At 38.2% G+C, this 23735-nt stretch overlaps 1 pseudogene; it reads right to left on the bottom strand.

Moving 5' to 3' along the window:
- Positions 1-507: 507 nt before the first annotated feature.
- The window catches only part of LOC110324668, a 175890-nt pseudogene continuing 152662 nt past the window's right edge, over positions 508-23735 (bottom strand).

Raw genomic sequence — 23735 nt, 5'->3', positions numbered from 1 at the left:
TCTCTTGTGGGGGCTGTGGGAGGTGGTACTTTAGGCAAGGGCTGGAGTTCCAGGAGTGTGAGGGAACGCCTACTATTTCATGAGGGTGAATTATGACCATTGGGGTTCAGACCTCAGCTTGACTGGATACCAGCCTGCAATTCCCCACAAGGTCCCTCCTGACTTCCCAGAGGAACAACCTCCTCAGTGAAGAAAATCTCAGTGGTCTCTTCCACCCAGTCATCCACGTTGCTGTCCAGTTCATCAGTGTCCACCTCTCCGCATAGCTCTTCTGCTTCATATAGAGTTCCTGGGCCACTTTTTGGTATTTCTGGAAGTCCTCCGTCATGGTCCACCTTCTTTCCACCAGTTCTTTTGAAGCTTTGGACTGGCTCAAGTGATCCTTTTGCTCAAAGATCTTAGAGTATTTCTTCAGATCCTTTCTCATTTGCTTTATCTGATCCTGGCTGAGGATCATCCGGCGCCATGGTTTCCAGAGCAGCTAGCAAAAATAGTCCTTGCTTTCCTTCAGAAGAAGATGGCGTTGGCTTGCTGCTTGTCGAATATCTTGATGAGTTTGATCTTCCAGTTGTTCTTCATGTGATAGAAGGAGACAGATATCCAAGGGGCCTCACCATGAAGCACAGCAAACTTGCTGCCATCGGGTTCCCAGGCAAAGTGTGTGTGTGCCTTACAGAGTTCTGTCCACTTTTAGACACAGGCAATCTCCATGATTCTGCCAGTACAGCTTGCTGTGGAATGCACTGAACAAATTCCTCACTCGAATCTCCTGTTTGGTAGGGAGTTGCATCAGGGTCACCCTGGCTGGAATACCTTTGTCTTCTAGTACCCACCTGGAGACCAAGAAACATTGTTTATTCCAGAGATCTTCAATCTCTTCTTGTCTAAAAGGTCTATAGAAGGTGTTTCATAGATGCTAAGAGTATCTAGGGTCATTCTTGCAAAGAATTTGCAATCATGGTTCCACTTGAAGATGAGCCAGTTGGCTGAGTTTCACAATGAAGATCTCTCTTCTTATGCTTGTGACGATGTCCCAGATGACAATGGCCTGAGGGCCATTCTGAGTATCCATCACTGGGATGAAAATCACCAGGTATCTTTCACAGGAAAGAAACTGATGAGCTACATGCCTTGGTGGCTGAACCTCTGGATCTGCTTGAACTTGTCCCCTCCCTAGAGGGTGATACCCCACTGATGGAAAGTGGCCAGGAAAGTGCACTGCGGGGACCAGCGTGCAAATATCTCTGTCTGTGGGGCAAGTAGAACCATGTCACCAGACAAAACATCTGCCCAACTTGCTCTTTCTTCAATTGAGACTGGGTCCTTGACATCATTCCAGAAAACAGATGTCTGGTTTCCACTCTCAAAAATAATCACACTACACTGATCTCTACACTCTGCCTCTTCTAGCTGGTAACACAAATTGCCCAGGTCTTTGAAAGGCTGCTTCTCTGGAATGTCCCACTCATCTCTGATTTCATGTACTTATCAAAATCAGTAAAGAGGTTGTGCTGTTTGTCCAGTGTGTACTCATTAGAGTTTTTCACTGCATCCACAGCATGGATTGAAGAAGCATATTCCAGAAATATGTACTCTTGGTTTTTTTTCGTCCTCTTCAGGGTAACAGTCATTTCTGATTTCCCCAAACTTGGAGACCTTGTAGATGACATTTTGGAGCTTGTCAACAACAATCACTGAGGCAATCTCACTCACTTCCTGAGGCCAGTCTTTGAGTACATCACCTAGTAGTTTTTCCTCCTTGCTCACCTGTCTACAAAATCCTCAGAGTTGCTGAAGGAGGGCTCATCTGTCTATTGGCTCTCCAAAGCCCAGCTCAGCTGGGATGCTGTCAGGCTTTCCTTCCTCCTCCTGTCCTGCCTCAGTGACTTCTACCATCCCCACTTGGGACCTCCAGACCACGCTGCCTTGTCTGCCAAGCAACGACCCAGAGGCTCACTGATGCCACTTAGACTCAACCAGCCCCGGCTGCCCTGGGTGCTGCCACTTCTTAGTGTCCTTCATGGGCCCCCCGCTGCTTCTCACCAGGTTCAGCCTCTTTGCTTCCAACTCCCACAAATGCACAGATGCTACTATTTTTACAATAGTTTGGTAGAAAATCTTTGCCATCTACATGTATATATACTAAGTGCAATGCTTTAATAAGGATCTATTAACCTGAGAACATTACTTCTTTTTCTTTTTCTTTTCTATTCTTTTCTTTAACATTATTTCTTTTTTTTTTTTTTTTTTTTTTTTTTTTTTTTTTTTTTTTTTTTTTTTTTTTTTTCTTTAACTTTTTTTTTTTTTTTTTTTTTTTTTTTTTTTTTGGTTTACCGAGACAGAGTTTCTCTGTGTAGCCCTGGCTATCCTGGAACTCACTCTGTAGACCAGGCTGGCCTCGAACTTAGAAATCTGCCTGCCTCTGCCTCCCAAGGGCTGGGATTAAAGGCACATGAATGAGAAGGACTTAAATATAGTGAAGAAATCAGTCAAGTAGAATGCCTGGTCTTCAATTCAATATGGAAAATAAAACGGAAGCATGTACTGAGGCACTTTTGCACATCTGGGATTTTTGTAGAACATATTATGTCTGTACACTTTCAGAGCACAGTGTATAGCATTTGGAAATTGGCATCCAGGGTCCATCCTGCCATAACCTCTACTCTCATCTGGCCTCAGAGCAATGTGTCTTTAATCTTTTGTTTTAGGTCTTCAGTTTCCTCATGACGACTCAGATCTGAAGTATCAGTGGGATTACTGTTGGAGACTCATTCCTCTGCTGTGCCCTTCCCTTATTACTGATGACAGTGAAGGAATGGCCCCACCTAATGCCCTCTTATTAAATTATTCCTAAATATGATTACTACTCCATTTACATCACCAACCTGGTCATGGGTTTAGCACTTCAGACATTAAAAATATCTCATGTGTGTGTGTGTGTGTGTATGTGTGTGTGTGTGTGTGTGTGTGTATGTGTTATGTGTGGGGGGTGTGTGCATGCATGTGTCTCTGTATTTTATGTGTGTACACAGTGTATGTATGTGTGCATACCACAGCACATGTGAGGAGGTCCTTGGTATTGGTCCTCACCTTTCACTTTATTTGACAGAGTGTTTCTTGTTCACTGTTGTGTACGCTTCAAAGAATTCTTATGTCTCTCCCTCCCACCACCATAGGTGTTCTGGGATTACAGTCATGTGCTACCATTACCAACGTGGTATGGGTTCTTGGAATCAGATGTAATGTTTTGCCCTCCTGTTTGTATAGCAAGGACTTTACTCACTGACATGTCTCCCACCCCCATTCTAGGCTTCATCTCCATCCACCTAACCATGAGTGTACAAAATTTTTGAGAATCAGTGATGGGTTTGACCTAAGATCAGACAGTTCAAGTTGAAGCCAAGTTACCTGTCAGATGCATTCTCTTTTCCCCATCTCTTTCCATTTTACTTCTTTATATACCCTATGCTCTTTAACATTAAAGATCCAAATTAAACCCAACACTTTTATCTTTTAATTGCTGTGCCCTCAGCTTCTGGAACAGTACCTTATATAGAAATAAGTGCTCAAAATGTGTTTCTTAATTTTATATGTATTGACCAGCAAAAGAGCTCTCTTTTCTACTGAAGGGTTCCAAGTTCCATTTTACTTAATATCAATTTATCTCTGAAAAAAGCTCAATCAACTACTACTTGCAGGTTTTTCCAAGTGTAAAATTGTAGATGAATTTATCATTCAAATCACCATTTATTTTGAGAAGTGAAATAACCAAACAGTGTTAATAATCGTTTAGGAGTTAAAAAAAATCCCATTTATTATCACATTTCTTGGTGATCTAGATCTTTTCTAGATCAAGGAGATGTCACAACAGATGATTGTTATAGTACAAAGGTAAACCTGGTCACTCTAAGGAACTTTATGTGAGACAATACAAGTAGTCTTTCCATCCTGTCCATGTGTCTTCCAAATAGTGCAAATTCACAGACTTCGGATGATTGTTAATTTGGAATGGGAAACTGACTTTTTATTACTTGACATATAAACATTGTCCCTGGGATCAGTTTCTTCATCAATGTATAATAATGGTTCCTATATCTCATAGGGTTTCAATAAAATTTGTGATGTAACATTGTATAAATTACCTAGATGCCCTAAAGATGACCTTTGTTTGAAGGTAGCAGAGCACTGGCAATTCTCACAAAGGCAATAAATATATGCAGTCATTTCTACATGTGTGGAGGACATGCTTCCTGTTCAGAACATTGATGACATGTATGAAGTCATTTCTCCATAAGCAAAGGACATGATTCCTCTTCAATGCAACTTTTATTTGACACATCGCTATTTATAACATGGCAAATATTGGGATGCAGAGAAGGTTTAATAAGTAAAGAGAACTTGCTAGAGAAGCATGAGGATATTCATTAGAATCCCCAGTCCTTACTTAAGGAAGCAGGGATAGACAGATTTATTTAGGTCAATGGCTAGCCAGCATAGCTGAAACAGGGAATTCCAGATTCAGTGAAGAGACTTTATATTAAAACAGAATTATATTAAATTAAATTAAAAGATGCTATCCATGTTCAGGTCTTTTTTAAATGTAGGTTTTCTAACATATTTTATGAGGCAAAGATTTCACAGCAAATGTCCTGATCCTCTGGCTCTTATAATATTTTCTCCCCTATGAACCTGTGAGAGTGTGTGTGTGTGTGTGTGTGTGTGTGTGTGTGTTTGAAACAGTAAAGAAATACAGTCAACAGATTTAAATGAGAATAAGGATGTCTGACAAAGGAGAAATTTTTGAACTGAGAGAAAAGAAGGGAAATGATGTAATTATAATTGTTTCGTAAATAAAAACATGTTTTGAAAAGTTAAAATGGACAAAGTTTACAGAGGCCACCACATGCATGTAACAACACTAACTGGATTCAGTGGATTGAAAGGAAAGAAGAGGACATAGAGTTAGGGATGACATGGGAAGCAAGAAATCTAGGAGGAGTTAAGAAGAATGAGGATCAATATATTTTGTATAGATATATGAAATACTTAAAGAATAAATAAATAAATAGTAAATAAAGTACATTTACCTTTGCATGCAACATTTTTAAAGACAAAGTAGCAGCGATAGCGAAAGGCATCTGACATGGTGTCCTGGCTACCATGAGCACACAAATGTGATCGTACACCAGGAAGCTCACTCACAAGCACCAAACACATACACAGACTCACCCACAACAGACACAAGGAGGAAAATGACATGAAAAGTTAGGAATACAAACTTAGCACATCATTGCCCTCTTCTAACCTAAGAATAAGATAAAGCCATCCACAAATAAGATAATTTGCACAAAAAGAATATTTACCCCTCAAATTCTCTTCATAAGTAATATTTCTCTTGACCTGTGATAGCCTGTGTCAATGTGATGTATTGAATACATTATTTTCCATTTAATGTATGGAATCAGCATGCCTTTCCTTTTTTGACCTTGATACCTCTCATCTGTAGAATTATTAGCACTATACTTTCAAAAGACCTTATTTTGGCCCATGAGGTGCCACTGCATTCATACTGCCAATGTTAGGTATAGTTTATGAAACTTACCTTCTAGATTTAAAAATTATATACAACCTATAACTCGTTGTCTAAAGAGAATGAAGATTAACTTGGATGTAAACATATAAAAATCTATTTAATTTAAATAATTGTGTACAGGGTAATTTTTGTAGTTTAGAGTCTATGGAGGAACATGGAGTGTAGTTTTGAGAGGGGCCTCTATTTTAACTTGGTGACAGGCTGAAAAGTCTATAGACATTTATACAGTGATATATTTGAACTTTTTCTGTAATACAGGCTACATTTTCCAGGAAAGAAAAATTCTTAGGCCATAATATTTTAAGTAAAAAACGCAAACACATTTTTAAAATGGGAAGGATTTCAGTAGTGCCAGCTTGTCTGGGTGAATTTTTATCTTTGATTCTATAATGATTGCACTTTCAAAAGTCCAGGAATACAAATTTGGGACCATGGTATGCACAAACCCAGAAATGAGAAGTGAGTTTGCAATTTTCTCAACCAGTGGTTCTGAAACAGTTGGGGAAAATTGAATGGCCTTTTCATAGGGGCTACCTAAGACCATTGGAAAACACATATAATTTACATTTTATTCAATAACGGTGGCAAAATAATATTTATGAAGTAATAATGGAATAATTTATGGTTGGGGGTCACCACAACATTAAAAACTATATTAAAGGGTCACAGCACTAGGGGGGCTGAGAACCCCTGCTCTAAAAGAAAAATACCTGATGGGCAAGGCCCAATACACTAGTTGTGTTTTGTTATATAACAATTTTAGCCAATAAAAATGAATGGAGATACCATATTAATTGAGAAAAGTGGCCATCTCCTGCAGCATAAAAGAAAATTAATAAGAGGTGAGCCACAGAATGTAGCATTGTCTTAAAGTGTAAATATTAGAAATTCAGCTGCATATCAAATGAGATTCAAGCATAATGAAAAGTTCTCAAACTATTTATGAAAGCATTAATCATTATGTATTATATTTTATCAGCTTCATTAAAAAACCAAAGGCATAAAATATTAAGTTCCAACCCATTTTTAAGCATTTACAGAAGCAAATAATTCTAGAAACACAGATGATAAAATGTGCTTTTATATGGATAGATCTTTAAGAAATTTTTAAATCATATACTTAAAAAACAAGTATATTTGAAATTCTATCAGCAATGCATCCTTGGGAATTATGAGACAAGGGGCTATAGAAATTTGCATACATTATCTGCAGGCTCTTTGATGTGGTTTATAAAGAGAAAACATCTGTGGGTATAAATAACAGCTCATCTGAAAGCTTTGCAGTCACATCTGTAATAATCAATACTCTTTATTCACTGGAAAGTCAGCATTTATTTTTTGCTTCCCATTCCTGATACCTTTGTAGTCCTTTCTGAGAATTATGTGTTAAATTTAATCACAAGGGAATGTTATAGGGAATTAAAATTGGCATAATGATTGTGGTTACTCTGAATGAGACCGCTCCTTCCAATATCTACCTGAGAGAGGGTAAATGCTTAACCGCTGGGAGACTACATACTCCACATACTCTCTGTGCCTTAAGTAAAGTATGGCTTCACTACAGGTTGGATGTGATGATGATTAATAATTAATACAGAGCTTCTAGTATGATGTAGAGGTTTAGAATTGGTCTTGATTATTACAGCCATTCAGCAGAATTATCTGAAGGTGCTTTACATTCAGAGCACCATCCAGGAAATCATTATGTCTGGTTACATGGCCCATTAACAAGGCTACAGATGTCATGGGTAAGAACAGATCATGACTTTAGAAACTAAGAAAGGGTAAGTGTGGGGAGTGGGTGTGTCAAGCCCCATGGTCCCTGTCTGCCAAGAACCTGAGCCTGAACTCTAACCAGAGCTGCTGAGCCTGTGTGCATTGCCTGCCTGCTGAGTTACTGGACTATCACTGGCCTCCCTGACTGAACTCTGACCGGATCCAGGAGAGGGGGAAGGGATCAGGTCAGAGGACTGAAAACAGGATGCACCCCTGGCTGGGAAGGAGCTCAGAGGGCTGGGAACAAACAGGATGTACCCCAGAAGGAGGGGGGAGAAGTCTAGGGGAGAAGGCTGTAAACAGTTCAGGTGGGTGAGAGTTGGAGCAAGAGTTGCAGAGTTGAGTTGGGGTTTGTAGGAGGAGGGAGGGGGTTAGAGAAAGCTCTTTGTGAGAGGGAAAGGATTAAAAGCTGTTTGGGGAGATAAAGAAGAAATCTGTTTGGAACCTGCCTTGGCATTTGTGTTGTTCTTCCCCATCTCTGCTGGTCAGAGTTCGGGGGTCCGCGACAGGTGAGCAGTGAGGTTTTGTGGGCTTGGTACTTGGTTTGGCTTCTCCCACATGCTCACCAAGCTTCGTGATTTTCCAAGGTCTCTTGTCCATCCTGCCACATCCTCTGAATCCTCCTCCCCCCCACCCAGGTCACACACAGGGTGATTCTATAAGACTCATCTAATGCATTTTCAACATAGTATTAGTGAGGAGTCAACTGAGTTTCAGTGAATTAACATCTCTGAGGTGAAAAGGATTAAGTACAGAAGTGAAGATCTAACTTCTCCAAGTCATCCTCCACAAAGACCTAGTGCGAAGGTCTCTTAAATTTCTCGCCACGCAGATATCTTGCTGCTATTTTCTACCACCTGAAAACGTTTAGCTCATTTTTATTGTTATGTATTTGATTCTAACATGTGCCTTGCACCTACATGTCTCCCTGATTTTCCAAGTAAGTTGTTCTGAAGATGCCATGCAGTCCATTTTTTTTAAAATCTTATGCTAATCCTTTTTAATTAATTCTAGCCATATATTTCATTTACTTACTTAAAATTTTAAGATGGAGCCTCACTGTATAGCTAACTGGATACACAGTTCAAGCTTGCTTCAAACTTGTGATCTTTTTTCCATAGTTTGCTGAATGCTGGGATTACAGACGAGAGCCATCACACCAATACATGAGTGCTACTGGCACTGTCACTTTGCAATGTTGTGACCATTAGGTGGTGTAGAGCTCTTATATTAGATGCCCTAAGACCATTCTTTACTCTGGTGAACAGTTCTGCCACACATTTCCATTGTCAACTATGTAGAACCAGAAAGCATTCACAGCATTGCATTCTGACTATAATACTAGATGTGGCTGTTACAAGCACTTCAAAGCATCATGGCACCAAGAGTATTTTTACTGTTTCCCCCTTATCTAAATTCCTAAAACACTGGTATTGTCAGAGGTCTAGATACAAATATGTGGAAATTGCAACATAATAACTATTTGAAAGCAAACGTTGTAGATTTATATATTGTCCACTGTAAAAAAAAAAAGCCTCCCTATGTGTACTTAGATATTTTCTAATCCATAGGTCTATCATAGTAATTTTATGTATCACTTTTATGGACCATGGTTCCAAGGTCAACCATTTTATCAAATATTTTTCAATAAACTGAACACTGAAATTATGTACATTGAATTAATCAGATTTCTATGCATATTGTGAATAAGCCTCATTCAATCAGTATATAAGCCTCGCAAAATTCAGAAGAACTGAATTAAACAAATTTGTTATCTTCTCTACCAAAGAGAATTCTGAAGCCTGTAGTCATTGATTTTGAACTTGGCTCTCCTCTCTCTCTCTCTCTCTCTCTCTCTCTCTCCCTCCTCTTCATATAAATATGCACAAATACATATATGTATTCATTCACATACACAAATGTGTGCACACATGTGCATGGAAGGGCTTGGGTTCCCTAGTACCATACAATGCCTTAGCAATAAAACTTCCTAATCTCAGGAATAATAATTTAACGGTAACTGAGATTTCTGCACAGACTTTCTCTATCCTGAGAATAAACATCTGCTATCTGTCAACATGTAGACGAGACACCATGTTCTGTTTTCCCTTGCCATAGGAAATCTTCCCACAGACAGAAATTACCTTAGCCCCCAAATGAAATTTGTCTGCAGTAAAATGATTATTATAACAGGGACACATGACTACCAAATCAACAAAAAATGACAGTGTTTCCACCTGGCTCATCCTCATTTGATTGCTTGTATATCTAATTTGAATGAAGCAATTGCTTTTAACCTCATTAAAATTTATTAAACCTGTTATTCTGATAAAATTATACATTGGTTTTTAGGTGCATTCAAATATCCTTGGGTCCCAGGGATATCAACATATTATAGTTACATCTTGCTGTTCAGAGCCTATTGACTATAATACAAAGTCTGTAATTAATGTGTCCCTAAAACTGCATTCAGAGCATTTAATGATTTACAGAGCATTCTTGTATCATGGCTTGTAGAAGGAAATAATGAAATGAATGAAGAAATTTGCTTTGTCTTGTTTTACCAACTATGTTTTAAAGCACAAAAAGAACATTTGACAAATGACCCACTGAGACTCATATATGTGCTTCTTCAAATATATGAAAAAGGGTGGAAGGCTAATTCCCTAATAATAGATCAACTACACAGCATTACATGTATTGTATTCAGTCTTTGTGCTTTGAACAAAGTGGTAGAATAATGCCTTTTTATGGCGATTACAAATAAAGTAATTCATGTAATTATTCTGTAATAATGTAATTGTTGCCATGTAGACTACAGACCATAAAAAGCATTAAGTAATTGTAGGGTTATTTATGGCCTGAAAATTGTCTGGCAATTATGCTAGAGGTAATAGTAGCATGAAATTCACAGCTTAATTGTTTCTTGATTTTAAAATGTAAAATGTGAGCATATTTTTATTATAGACCTAAACTAAGCATCTTACCTGGTAATTATGTCACATGTCCCACAGTAGAAAATTAGGCATAATCCCACAAAGAGCACATGTTCCTAATTAATGTTTAGTTCTTTAAAATTTAGCTATGTTTAAAAGGTAGATTATGTCATTCAGTTTCACTTTGCAGAATTTGAAACTAGAAGTTCTTGTTAAGAAAAATTTTTTGATACTGGGCTTCTTTTTGTGTAAGTGTGCATGTAGGTGTGACGGATGCAATTTTAACAGAAACTACTTTGTAAGTCTGAGACACTATTATAGAAAGTTGGTGGTGTTCCTGATAAAATTATTCATAAGAACTTGACACACGTGGTTCATCTAATTCCTTACTGCAAAGAGAAATGTTAACTTTTGGAGAAAGGCAGACTTCTTTTGGAAGATTTCTATAGGAGCAGTTAGGGTGTGTTCTTCAGAGATAAACATTAGGATTCAGAAACTTACCTTAAGCTTGGGTGGTACAACAACGCCTGCAATTCTGGCATCCCAAAGACACTGATATGAACACTGCAAGTTCAAGGACAACTGAGGTGAGCAAAGAAGGCGGCAGGAGGAGAGACAGGGAGACAGAAACAGAAAGTCAAAGACAAAGACATACACAGAGAAAGAGATAGAAAAGAGGAATCAGACAAGGCATGCCCTCCCATATCATGTGCAGTCGTTTTCTATTGTCAGGGTGGAACAACATGACTAGGGCAACTTGTAGAAGATTTTTTTTTTTTCTCACAGTTCTGGAGGGTGAGAGTCCTTAATGGTGGGAACAGCAACAGCATGATGATAGGCTCCCAGAGCAGGAAGCAGAGAGAGCGCCCATCTTTATCCTTAAACATGATGCACAGAAAAGAAGACACAAGACAAGGCTGTGAACAGCATCACGGACTGGGGGTTAAGTTCAAATATCTCAGCATACATTTCTCATTCAAAACCAGCATAGCATGCCTCCAATGACACAAGCCCTACAAATAGCCGAGACCTATCACCTGCCCATTTAGCTTCTTCACTGTCAGTTAATAGCGTCAACTAGATAGAATCTAACTGTCAGTTAATAGCGTCAACTAGATAGAATCTAGTAAGGACACAAAGCTCTCAACCTGTCAGTGACTGTGATAGCATTTCCAGATTTGGTTAAGTGAGATGGGAAGATCCACTCTAACGTGAGGCTACTGTTCTCTGAGTTGATCCTAGAGTGAATCATAATGAGAAAGCACACATCTTCCTCTGCTTCCTAATTGTGATTCTCATGTGACCAGCCACCTTAAGCTCCTGCTACTGTTGTGTCCCAGATAATGCAGGAACCCCAGGAGAGCTCAAGAACTGCAGAGCGCTGATGCAATTATGCATAAGAGTATTTATTATTGCTATGATTCAGACTGGAATCGCAAACCCTCCCACGCTGTAGGACAGGAGCTCGACCCCAAGCCTAGAAGGCTTGGCACGTTTTTGGGGGGCTGGGGAGAGGTTCAAGACAGGGTTTCTCTGTTCTGAGGAGGCTGGCACTCTTACTGATAAAGGGCTAAGCACTTCTCAGGTGAAGGTGGCACCTGTCCTTGGAAGAGAATCCCAAATCTTCCCAAAGATTTGGTTCCCACTTTCAGATCATGAAAGGGAGGCAAACAGAAGCCACAGACAGCTATAGCCAGCCCTGACTGTTCTGGAACTCTTTAGACAAGACTGGCCTCGAACTCAGAAATCCTCCTGTCTCTTGTCTCTCAAGTTCTGGGATTAAAGGCGTGCGCCATCACACAGCATAGTTTGAGATTTTAGTGACAGGGAGGTGACAAGGCAAGTCATTTTTCTAACATGATATCATTTGTTCGGGCAGCAGGGTAGAATCACACAGCTGGGAGAACTCTTGTGACCTAAGGAGTGCTTATCAGGAACTAGTGTGTGTTTTATGGCTGGCTATAGCTGTCTTTTCCCTCCCTTAAGTTGCTTTTGTCAGGTATTTTGCAATTGCAATGAGAAAAAAATAACCAATCCGTTCAACAGACTAATCTTCACAGAATCTTTTCAGTCACCCAATCAGCTGGGGTCTAACGGGCACTATGTGAACTTTTGGGGATAAACTGTATGAGTAACTTACAGTCCCATCTTCTGAATGCTTCTGATTCATTTATGAAAAAAGGCGTTGCCCCTCTTTCTCATCTACCTAGGAACAGCCTGCTTTCTTTGTGCTATAGGAAAACAGGATTCATCCTTGAGGACCCTGGCTGCCCTAAAGGACTTTGAAATGCTTCATATTTCCCCAGCCCTTAGGCTTACTGCCTCCCTTTTTGTATGGTATCTTCTTATACCACGTGTCTATGCACAGATCCCGTTCCTTATTCTTTTCTGTCCCCTCTCTGGCACTTTGAAATCATATATCTGTGTATTTATCCCACTTCACTGCTCTTCTTGTCTGCCAACTCCCAAGACAATTTGACCACCTGGTTCACTGTCAGTCTTAACAGATCCGTATCCGTTAGTTACCTGAACATACTGAAAAAAAAAAAAAAAATCCTTATACTTAATAGAGTTGACTGCAGCAAGGAACTCTTCATGATTTGGGCAGACCTCAGAATCAAAGGAGATTCAGAAAGCTCCATTCAACAACATGGAAAGGCACTTAGGAATTAAAAATAAGAGTGAGATAAATGGGAGAAAGAAGGACCTTCATTTCAAAATAAAAGTACTAGGGAGTCAGTGTAGGAAAAACCAATGCAGTTTTAATTCATGACCTTGCAAAGTGGGGCATCAGCCTAGAAGGACAGCCATGCTGACTGAGCACAGAGGACAGGTTTTATAACCCTAATGCGGGCCCCTTCCCCTTTCCTTATTGACTGACTACCAAGGAGAGCACAAACTCACATAGCATCCAAATCTAGCTTTTTCTGACACTGTGCTTTTTTTTTTTCCCAACAAAATCTATGTATAACATCTACTCTATGATTTGCTTTGTTCATTTTAAAGCATATTAGATGACCTTGCAGAGAAGACTGGCTGTTAGTAATTTTACTATTCTGGACTTCTAGTCTGAGAATGAATAGCTTATTTCAATTCAAGTGGGGGAAGTAGACAGAGGATATTAGCAGGGGCTTAGTGCTTTCTATTAATTTGCTTCTGGACCTAAGAAGGTATGAGGTACCTGTGAAAATGAACTCTCAGATTTTATTTAAAATGATGTAGATGATTTGTTTCTAACTGGGCAACTAGCTTAGTAGGGCATCTGTGTTTCTGATGATATATTTGCTTTATATAGATGTAGTATAATCTTCTATTCACTTGAGATTAGCTGAAGCTGACTGATGTAACTGGCTGACATTTTCATCTGCTTTAAGCGTATATCCTTCAATAATCTACGGTTTGTTTAATATGAACTAATCAGTACCCCCAGACCTCCCTGGGACTAAACCACCAATCAAAGAAAACACATGGGGAGACTCATGGCTCTAGCTGCATATGTAGCTGAGGATGGCCTTGTCTTTCATCAATGGGAGCAGAGACCCTTGGTACTGTGAAGGTTCTATGCCCCAGAATAGGGGAATGCCAGGGCCAGGAGGCAGGAGTGGGTGGGTTGGGGAGCGTGGGGGGAGGATAGGAGATTTTTGGAGAGAAAACTAGGAAAAGGAATAACATTTGAAATGCAAATAAAGAAAATATCTAATTTTAAAAAGTCAAAATATTTTTTTAAAAATCTACAGTTTGTTAAATACTAAACTCTAAATTTTACTTCATATAATTTAAATAAGTCAAAGGCTGGAGAGATAGCTCAGTGGTTAAGAACACTTGTTCTTGCATAGGACTAAGGTTCAATTCTCCCTCTTATAAGGTGGCCCACAACTGTCTGTAATGTCTGTTTCAAGGGATTCAACCCCCTCTTCTGACTCCCATGGGCACCAGACACACAGATTGTGCATATATGTACAGACAAAATACCCATACACATAAAATGAATCAACATAAAAACAGAGAGATTAAGAGGATACCATTAAACCTAACTTAATTTAATTCGACAATACAAAGCTCACCTCCCTATTGATCTTGTAAAATATGGAAAGCTTTCATCTTATTATCTTATTATTGGGGATTAAAATTTCCAATAAGATCAATGAAACACATAGTTTTAATCTGCTTTGAATGATGATATAATACTTATTAAACAACCCCAAGTCCATGACATTATCTCCACTTACATAAACAAAATAAATTGATTTTATGGTAGATCAAAAGAAGAGAAGGGAGAAGCCAACAAGACAGCAATGCAACCAACCAGGGGACACTTCTATGGACCCACTGCCTTCAAAGAGTGTAAAATGGAAGAAAAACAAAATAAATAGATTTCTTTAGCGCTTAACATCATGCTTCTTATACTGTACATATTAAAGAGCTAATTGAATATTAAAAAAAACCAAACCAATGTGATAAGTCTTTATAATTCATGCTGCCAGTCTGTACCTCCCTAAAGCTTCTGGAATTATTTAGTATACAAATATTATTATAATTTTAAATGTTTCCATGTTTCATCAGTTTTAGGTAGCTGTGACAAAAATACAAAATACCTGTCACAGCTTAAAATGGATGCAAGCCACAGTTTACTTCTGCCTTTAGAGACGAGTCCAAGTTCTGGCTGTAATCCATGATTATGTTGGGTCTGAAATTTTCAATGCAAATTGCACTGGCAGAACCACATGATACAGATGTTTGCTCACTTTATGGAAGCCAGAAGAGAGGGAGAAAGAAAATAGGGGTGAGGATACAGACAGGAAGAAGTGAAAGGAGAGGGAGAGGGAGAGGGAGAGGGAGAGGGAGAGGNATAGCCATCTGGAGAAACATCTCCCAAATCAGTCCAATGAGAGAGAGATAGAGATAGATAGATAGATAGATAGATAGATAGATAGATAGATAGATGGATAGAGAGGGGGAGGGAGGAGAAGAGGGAAGAGAAGAGGGGGAAGAGAAGAGGGAGAGGGAGAGGGAGAGGGAGAGGGAGAGGGAGAGGGAAGAGAGAGTGGAAAGAGAAGAGAGAAGAGAGAGTGGGAAGGGTAGAAAGTGGAGAGAAGACCTACAGAGTGATAGAGGGGAGAAATAGATAGCAGAAAGAGAGAAGACAGAGAGCAGAGGGGAGAAGTCCACAAGACAGACATATGTCTAAGGGAACACTTCTGAGGATCTACTGCCTTCAAAGAGCATCTAATTTCCACCCATTTTCGGTAGCTCTTTGACTTGAGTCTAAGTTAGAGCCCTCAGTTCAATCATTTCCCCCAAATCCTATCCCAGAACCAGCAAAAGTTGTCCCATTGGGGACCAAGCCTTCAACTTGAAATCCTTTGTACATATCAGCTCCGATCTGCAATAATTTGGATATAGAAACTTTATATGTATTACTTTGCATGCAAATATACACATTTCCCATATTCTAAAACAATGGATTGCAATCCCATCTAGGGCTACACACTGGATAATGGGATTGATCAAAGCCTGACAGCCAGCTGGGCGTTGGTGGCACACGCCTTTAATCCCAGCACTTGGGAGGCAGAGGCAGGTGGATTTCTGAGTTCGAGGCCAGCTGGTCTACAGAGTGAGTTTCAGGACAGCCAGAGCTATACAGAGAAACCCTGTCTCGAAAAACAAAAACAAAAACAAACAAACAAACAAAATGCCTAACAGCCGGAGAAAGGTTTCTCAACACACAGGGCCAGAAAGTAGTTTAAAGTCAAAATGTGAAATGAAAAACATTTCTGTTAGCTTTCACCTATGCTGTATCAGCAACTTTACTGCAGCTTTGGTTCTGAACAAATGAGCACTGTGAAATGCCATGAGATGCCTGGGTTCAGATCTAGAAGATCATGTGGTATTAATTGCAAAGGTTTTACTTTCCATATAGAGTTTTTGTATAAGCAATTACTATGTATATATATATATATATATATATATATATATATATGTCTGTATATATATATATATATATATATACATATATATATATATATATATATATATGTTTTTTTCCTATTGCTATTCTTTAGCATGTTGGATTCAGTCATCACAAACCTGAACCCAGAGCAGCTATGGATGTCTATATTGGGTCTACACAAAAATGTGCACATCAGTAGTCAGACATGGGTAGAGAAGGGTCTCAAGGTCATTCACCATTCATTGCTGAAATATTTGCCACTGATAGATTCAGAAAGAACAGGGCCCAAGGTTTCCATGTGTATACCTACTGGTGACTCCTCTGGGCTCCATTGTATATTTACAGCCCAGTGGTCCTATAGATGGCCCTGCACAAGCTAAATGGGTCACAAGACAAAAATAAATCTCACTAATCTGGAATGGAATAGATTTTAATGGGGGTGGGTTGATAGATATGGGAGGGCGATGATAAAATGGTGTGGAAGACTGTAATCAGAATACATTTTATATAGGTATGGAATTGTTGAAGATCACATTTAGTCAATATTAGGGGCTGGACAGATTTTATAGTAGCTAGAGTGATGCCGTTCTTTTAAATAGGAACCATGTTTGGCTTCTATCACTGATATATTTAAGGCCATAAGATTCATTTAGTCATTTCTCATAACTCTCTTTAATGACAGTACCAACTTCTCAATGTTCTTCCTACAATTTTATATTTAGTTTGCCTAGAAACTTTTGAAATCACATATCAGTCTTTGGTAAAGTTTTTTTTTTTTGAATTAATAATACTAACTGAACACATTTCTTTGTTTTTAACTAACTAATGTGCATGTTTCCAAATCAAAGTCACGAAGATAATCTTATCCTGTGATGAGTAACAAATCACTGTGTACAATCCCTTCCTGACAGCAAGATAAAATCCTGCTGTGCCTCCTGCCTCCTCTGGAGTGACCACCATTTACTTTCTTTTTGACTGAATGATGGGAAGTAGACTAAGCTTATCTAGGTACCACTAATTCAAGAGGTGTATACTAGCTATTTATTGCATGGGCCCATGTTGCAATTATCTAGGTAATATCTGCATTTATTAATTCCTTAAGAGAAACCAATAATAATACAGCATTATAACTATTATAATCCCTTATTCACATACCACAAATACTAAGGGGACTGTCATTAACTTGTAGAAACTGTTCTGTAGTAGATACATGAATCATGTACTTCAAATATATTGACTGTAATAATTAATGCATCATCGCATGATATTCCTGTGATTTTATGATTCTTTTTTATGCTATTACTTTTATACATATTAATTTTCATGAATAGCATTGTGGCTCAGCCATGCCTGACTTCTCTTCTAACTTCTTGATATCCACCACTCCCACCCCCATCTATTTTCCCCTTCCCTAACAATAGTGGTTTGTGTCTGGCTGGCTGACTCGGTGTAGATTTTGACACTTAATATGGATCAGTGCTGTGAGCTGCATAGGTTTGCTCCTCCTTGGAAACATTTGAACATTTTTGTGGGGAGCATCATTTGGTCATGAATTCCCTTGGCATTTTTGTGTGTTTTCTAATAAAGTCTTTGTCTTTCTTTGCTCACTCCTACAAGAAACAAAATCCTAGAATTAAAATCAATACAACTTTAGAATTTCCTGCAACTTTGGATTTCAGTGTTTTCTCACAACTAAGGTGAACAAATTGCTTTGAAATGATAATTCTTTTCTGGATGTAATCTCTACGTGGGTACACCCATCACTTTGACAATCCCCATTCACTGTCTTTGTGTAGCAGTTGCTGAGTAAGTACCATTGTTTTCATGTAGTGCTCTTTAAGGATATTCCCCTTGTCTTTGCCTTTCTATCAGCAGGATAGGACTCCTAGTTTCTATTGCTACGTCTATATTTTATTTTGTTTCATTCTTCCTTTCATTTTATTATTTATGCCGCCTAGTCTTTGAAGGTTCTGTGGTTTGGAATCTGTTTTAGAGTTCCTATCTGTAGTTAAATATTCCGGCCAGCTTTACTCTCGCGCTTCTCTTTTGATATTCTTATTACAGTAACCTCCCAGTGGGATTTCTGCACAGGGCTCAATGCATACCCTGTGTGTTTAGTCTTTTCCTGCTTTGTTCTCTGTCTCCAACAGTTCTTGTCCACTCTTCCTGCTACTGAAAAAGGTGTGTCTACTATGCCAGCTTTTGAAATCATTCTTCATGCCTATTATACTACTTTTTTTATTTCTAGTATTTTATGTTCATCTCTTCCCTCATTCCTGCTAATTTCACGCACTGCCCTTTAATGCTGTCTCCCTTTTCCATGGAACTGTTTAATGTAATATTCATATTCATATTAATCCCATTGTCTAATAATTCCTACTTATTTTCAACATGTGTCTTGTCTTTGTTCTTAAATATTTACTTTTTCTTGGGCCTTAATTTTATTTCGTGGGAAGCTTTCACAGGGTTAATTAGTTAATACTGTCTTGGATGGGCAAACCTGTGCTGTAGTAGTCTGTGTCGATTTTGCTCACTTTGGGGATGTATTTATTGTCCTTTGCAATGCTGTCACTGGAGCTATGACATACTCTAATGTAGATGATTTCATTGGGGGGGGGGGGCAGGGGTTTCCTAATAAGTCTTAAAATTGGCTCAGAGTACTGTGGCTTTCCCAGCTAGGGTCTGTTGTCTTTATACTGAAGCCCTGTTTATGTAGTAATGAGAGAGATAGGTGAAACATCATGCAATCTTAGGATGACTCCCTTTGCTTAGGTGGCAAACGTTAAGATGTAGTCAGACTCCTTTAAGTGGCTGTTCTTGAACCACGGTGAACAGGTTATTCTAAGTAGACTTGGTCTTAAGAGAGCATACTGGGAATATTTCAGATGTTTCATTCTTTTCATCTTCTTTCAGAGACCTTCACATATCACTGTGAGAACTGCTCAAAGCCCTGGCCTTAAGATTTGAGAAAGTGCAGAGCCTCTGTGAATTTCTTGCTATTTCACTAATGCGTATCAGAATACTGTTCAAATATTCCTGCCTAGTTATGAGTCTGGTAGTTATTTGGCACGGCCTGATCTTGGATAAAATCCCTGTCTTTACCTGGCTCTCTCCTAATATCAAGTTGGCAATTTACCCTGTGATTGGAAATCTCTGATGGAGCCAGAAAAGTTAATTGATTTTCAGTGTATTCAGCTCCTCCTCTTGTGATGACGAGAGTGATGACCTCTGACTTAAGATCGCCTCCCAAGTCTAAGAGTGGATTGGATGATGTCTTGGCAGTAACTTAATCTTTCTTGTTTATTCACTCATTAAATCATGAAAAAGTTATTTCTTTAAACATCATTAATTAATTTTATTCTTTAAGTTTATGTCTGCTGAAAGTGTTAGAGAATGACTTGATTGAATATGTGCCTTGGAGTTTTAAAACCAAGCTCAGTCCCATTATGCTTAGATTCCAGTTCCAGATGAAAATCATTACTTTTGATAAGCAAGGAAAGAAAGCACATCAAGCAACAATTCGGCTAACAGTATGAACAGGTAATTCTGTCACAGTAAAGAATGTCAAAGCCCTGATATTCTGATATGTCTTTTCTATGACAAGTCTCTATCCACTCATTCATTTATTCTCTCTCTCTCTCTCTCTCTCTCTCTCTCTCTCTCTCTCTCTCTCTCTCTCTCTCTCTCACACACACACACACACACATACTTCTCTCTAAAATACAACTGTTAAAATAATGGCATATAAAATCAATCAAGAAAAATGGATTTTGCAGACTCTGTCATAAAACCACAGTTACAGCTCTTTTCTCAGCTTTTATGCCTTGTCTCCATATCTCATCTAGAAGGGCTGTCCATTAAGTAAAGGCTATTTGTCATTTGTCACTTCAAAGACAGTTAGTTAATCATGGGGGTGGTACAAACTGCTTGGGACCAAGAGAAATTATTTTTATTATATAGAAGACTTTACTGAAAATAATTTATTCTTTAAACCACATATATACCTTATCAAATGTGTAGTTCATGATTCTCATCTAGAAATGATTGCCTGCTAGAGAAAAAATTGGTGATGTTTAGCATCAAGTTTAATTATGTCTAGGAGACTTCTCCGCTTTTAGGATCAAGTTTGATTACATCTGGGAGACATCTCCTGGCTGTTAATAGACATAGTTTCAGTATGGAACTAAATTCCCCAGAGTCATAGAACAGTTTAAATGATATAATGGCTACTTTGAACAAATGTCAAGAGAGTATCAAGTTAACACCCTAACATGGTTCATGATTCTCTCATACACGCTTCTGTATGATTGTCGCTGTAGTTAGTGAAGAATATCTTTGCTAGAACCTCCATGCATACATACTTTAGTGGCTATCATCCTGACTAAAAATCCAAGATAACTATTTCTATGTCCTAAGTCAAATTTGAGGTCAGTCTAACGGATAAGTCTGACAGCGATCTCATACTCAAGGTGAGGCTCATAGTTTCTAAGTCGTTTTTTTTTTAAAGTGAGCTTTGGTCACTTGGCAAGTAATAAGTGTGAAATTTCAAGGGAAAAATTAAATATCACTTTGATGACTTAACATTCTTTGTTGAAATATGTACACACTAATAAAATCGTAAGGCACCTCTGTAGCTGCTGACAACATAGATCTTAAAATTTTTTGAAACACTAACATATATCAGTTTAGGAATCATGTGATGTCATATATACTGAAGTGTAATAGAATATAATAAATAGTGCATATAGTACATAAAATGTATGTTGTATAATACATATATGTACATTGCATAATACATAGATAATACACTATCACAAATACATGATTATATGTGTGGGTTTTGGAAAAAATTATATATATATGAAAAATATTATACATAATTATTACATATTACATAAATACTATATAAACCTAATTTACATTTTAAAATATATTTTTTACTGCTTCAATCTAACTTAGAAATCACAGGGTACATCTATAAATAACATTCTTATTCAGCTATTTCCAAAATTTAACAGTAATTTTACTGGAAGTACAGATAATTTATTTCAATTTTATGACAGGTACTCAGGATATGTTTATTTTTAAAAAACTGAAAGTCTAGTTCAGACAGTTTCCCCTCTCTGGCATAACTTAAGGTGTTTATTGCTGCTTTTCTGTGTCCCAGTGTCAACGTGGATCTGACTCAGCACACTTGTACATGAAATTTTAGTTTGACTCATGCATATATTCATTTTATCTAGTTTCCTTCCCTAGATTATAGGAGCTCATTAAATAAAGCACTGAAATTGTCTGATATGTCTATTTAGTTGCCACTTTAAGACAGTTTGAGAACCATGTGTTAATTTATATTTAGCTATCTATAAAAGTGGAGAAATGCTCCAGAAAATGATTCAACCAGCAAAAGCCTGGGAGCTGAGTGACTGTGGTGTGCTTGGAACAAAAACTTCTTCCGGCTTTGGTCAGGAACTCTCTGGTTCCAACACCAAGCTACATTCTTTCAGCCTTTAAAAAATACTTATCATGACTATTTTTCTCTTTCTTAGACATTGTCTTTTTTTATTGGTTATTTTATTTATTTACATTTGGAATGTTATTCCCCCTTCATGGTTTCCCCTCCACAACCCCCCTAGCTCATTCCCCCTCCCTACTGCTTCTATGATAGTACTCACCCACCCACCCATCCACTCATGCCTCACCACCCTAGGATTCCCCTAAGCTGTGGCATTCAGTCTCCACAGGACCAAGTGCTTCCCCTCAGGTTGATGCCAGAAAAGGCCATCCTCTGCTACATATGTAGCTGGAGCCATGGGACCCTCCATGTGGTTTCCACCCATCTCAAAATTTTAACCAAGAATTGTTCCTGTCCAGAGGAAATGCAGGGACAAAGAGTGGAGCAGAGACTGAAGGAAAGGCCACCCAGAGATGGCCCTATCTCATCTACAGACACCACACCCAGGCACTATTGCTAATGCCAAGAAGTGCTTGCTGACAGGAATCTGATAGAGCTGTCCCCTGAGAAGGCTCTGTCAGAACCTGACCAATTCAGATGTGGATGCTCAAAGCCAACTGTCTTGACTATTTTAATGTAGATGTATCTGTGTACATGTACTTACGAGTGCAGTGTCAAAAGTGGTCAGAAGAGGGCAACAAATCCATTGGTGCAAGAGTTATAGGCAGTTGTAAGCTACCCAAGTTGTGTACTGGGAAAGGATCTTGTGTTCTCTGCCGTGTCAGAATCCACTCTGTACCAGGGAGCGATTTATCTAGCCCCACTCTCACCGATTGACACTTGTGCTTACCTCACCAGTCTGACAACCAGTGTGAAATGACATGCATCATCAATAATGCCCACCACAAAGACTAGAATGTAATCTTGTTCAGGGTTGTTGCAGCTACTTCATGCCTCATGGGAAAATGCATAGGCTTGGAATTGCTTCTAACATCATAATTATGTTTGTTAATCAAATTGTATCAAGTGTCCTCCTTTATATCTGTCTGCTCTCTGTGCCTCATAACTGTATCTGAAGATCAGAATCCCACTTTTTTTTTCTTATATGATTTTACTCAGGATTACAAGTGGCAACATTGACGATATCTTAAAATTTTATTGCAGAGAATCACATAGAATTTGATTGTATGCAACTCTATAGAGTACGTGTTGCCAAAAAGTGAGAACTAAATTTTAATTTCTTTATTAAGTAATCATACTCCTGACATGTAATTACTATGAGAAATTTTGACAGGATTAATTATCAAAATTATTTCCCCTAACTTATAATATGGCTAACTACATTCAACATTTGAATAAGGCACTCAAGTGAACATTTATTAAATATCCATTTTAATAACTGATAAGTATATTTAGAAATTGAATGCCTACACTTCAAGTTTTCATAGAAAAAAAAAGGCTTCTAAGTCAGAACAGCTAATTACTAAGTACTATTACAAAATCGTAACGATATATTATAAAATCCCTAACCTCGAAGAGCTGGGAGTTATTCTTGTTAAGCCAAATACTTATTCAAATTGTAAATGATGTTAAACTGTTTTTTTTCTGCCACACTATAAGAATACAGCTAAAACCCTTCTCCAAATGTTATAAAACCTTCTACTCCAAAATGGGATAGATTTTTAAATTTGAAGAAAATGTGAATAATTGAGAATATGTTTCCTTATTAGAAGTAAATATCCATTCACGTTGGCACATGGAGGCAGACATTTTATCCAAGAAGTAATTGCTAAGTTATTCTGACTATATTCCTTAGGGAGTTGTTCAATTAGTCTAAGCAATTTCCTAAAGGTCTGAGTCATACCATATGTGAAAAGAAAAGAAAAGAAAAGAAGAGAAGGGAAGGGAAGGGAAGGGAAGGGAAGGGAAGGGAAAATGGAAGAAAGAAAGAAAGAAAGAAAGAAAGAAAGAAAGAAAGAAAGAAAGAAAGAAAGAAAGGAAGGAAGGAAGGAAGGAAGGAAGGAAGGA

The sequence above is a fragment of the Mus pahari genome, chromosome 7 (genome assembly GCF_900095145.1).
Source record: "Mus pahari chromosome 7, PAHARI_EIJ_v1.1, whole genome shotgun sequence".
Taxonomy (NCBI): domain Eukaryota; kingdom Metazoa; phylum Chordata; class Mammalia; order Rodentia; family Muridae; genus Mus; species Mus pahari.
Note: the sequence above shows the minus strand (reverse complement) of the source record. Positions and strands in the feature narration are given on the sequence as shown.